We start from the raw sequence: 2,189 nt of genomic DNA, 5'->3' as shown, positions 1-2,189 counted from the left end.
TCAAACAGATTGAATGGAATCTTCTAACATTTGCATGTAAATAAAACAAAGAGGATTAAAAGATTATTATTTTATTAAATTGAACCGAGATGATCTTCAAGAAGTTTTAAATAAAGGACATAAAAATAAAGTGGATATAATAAAATCTTATTAAATGTATATGTAGACATTGGTCAAATGAAATGACACTGAGCAAGTATAACAGTACCGCCCTGCGTCGAGAAGCTGGTGTCGTCTTTCTCATTGCCCCCCTCCGTGCTGTCCCCTCAGAGGAAAAAGGGGAAACGCGGATAGACTTCTGGACACCACGCTGTCTCAATGATCCACTGTTAATATTAGAGGAAAAATAAATGTTTTTACGGAAATTAAAATATGAAGTTTAAAAAATAAAACACAGCTCAGGCGACAGCATGGACGGTAGGTTTCCTACAAAGTTAAACTCCACCCCCATTGTTTGCATATTCAATTAGCGTTTTAATAAAATAACCTATCATTGGCTTACACTTGCATATTTTAACAAGAATCATGAACCTGTCTAAGTGTCAGGCCACACGAGTCAGTTTGAGTGTTGGCGCCGGGGTTGGTTCCGGGACGCTCACTCCACCTTACTTAGCTTGTAGCTAACTGTTTAGGCTACTTAGGTTGCATTGGTATGGATTCTAAGGTAGCAGAAGGGCTAAGACTCTTTCTAGCACAGCTATTACTTCTCACTTGTACCACAATAAAAAGAAACAGACCGTTAGTGGACAGCACCAAAAAAACAACCAACACATGATCAAATAGCTATTACATAATATTTCGCGCGGTTGCTCAGATATTCATATTAATTGAAATACTGTTGGCTTCCTGGAGGATGTTCTAGTCCAACACAAGCATCAGGCAGACACCCCGCACGCCCAGCTGGCCACTAGGCAACAACACTGCCGCCTGTGCTGTCGCCACGGAAAACTGAGTGGCAAATGGGCACGCAAAACACTGACAAAAAAAGTTCGGAGTTTGCGTCACAGAAATCTGCACCAAAAAACAAAAAAAATGAGGAGCGCGACACAAACGAGAAAAAGCATGAAGCAGAGCAGGGGCAAAGTTCTAGGATCATTGAGAAAAAGAAAGCCAAGAAACTGCAAAGAAAAACCATAATGTTAAAACCAAAAAGAAAAAAAAGTACTTATGTTATACATGATTACCAAACCAAATGATTTGTTTGGCAACCCTAGGGCAGATCATGCCGACTGTTGTGGGCTCGCCTGTGTGGAGGGGACACACCTTGCGGAGTGGGGCCTCATCTGAGGCGCACCGCTATGCGCTTATGTGGCGCAATCGTGTGTGTAGAGGTGGCGCAGGCCAAGCCGGTTTCGCCAGCTGCGAGGCTCCACTAGCCACTCCATCAAATAACTGTGCGTGTGGGCCTCAAATTGGCCCCGTGCCCTGTTAAATTCTTGAAAAGATACTTCATCTGCAGTATCGTTTTTGGGCCGTAAAATCTAAATTCACTACTTATCGTTATTACGTAATGTAATTTTGAAGTTTGGAATCTTTATGTGATAATTTTTTCAAAATGTACATCTCATTCATGTTCAAACCCTTGAACGCGCGGGGATACTGGGCACCTGAGTGGGACCATATACCAAATATCTTTGAAAAAACTAGATTAAAAAAAATAAGTTCAAATTATTGTTTTTTCATGCCCCAAGAAGCAATAATAACACTTTGGTAAAAAATCTGACTGAGGCTTTCATAATTCGATGCATGAAAGGGTTTGAAAGTAAGCAAAATTAAAGGTCCGCCAACTCAGCGCCGAGAATTGTGGACAGCAGTTAGATAGATTGGATTCAGTAGGCACTTGTCTGGAATACCGAAGACCGAAAGCGGTTTTGAAAACTTTTGTCCAGTAGTGATCGTTCTTCCTCAATAGAACATCTTTATAATGTCTGTCTGCGGCCAATCAAGAATCAAGATAACGCCGCGTGTGTTGTTGGCAGGAATTCCGACGAAATACTTTTGCTTAGACATCTATAAGCATCGATAGCAGGCATGTTGAGTATGTAATCAATACTGGTGACGCAGTATCGGTGGGAGTGTGAAAATGTCGGTACCTCACTTGCGTGTCACAAAGCGCATTTCGTACCGGTACTTCTGACTTTCAGAAGGCGGTTAGATCATCCGACGACAAGTCGTCTCCGTGTGCACGA

This window comes from Notothenia coriiceps, unplaced genomic scaffold (genome assembly GCF_000735185.1).
Source record: "Notothenia coriiceps isolate Sejong01 unplaced genomic scaffold, NC01 NC01_scaffold00030483, whole genome shotgun sequence".
Classification (NCBI taxonomy): domain Eukaryota; kingdom Metazoa; phylum Chordata; class Actinopteri; order Perciformes; family Nototheniidae; genus Notothenia; species Notothenia coriiceps.
This window is presented reverse-complemented; position numbering follows the sequence as displayed.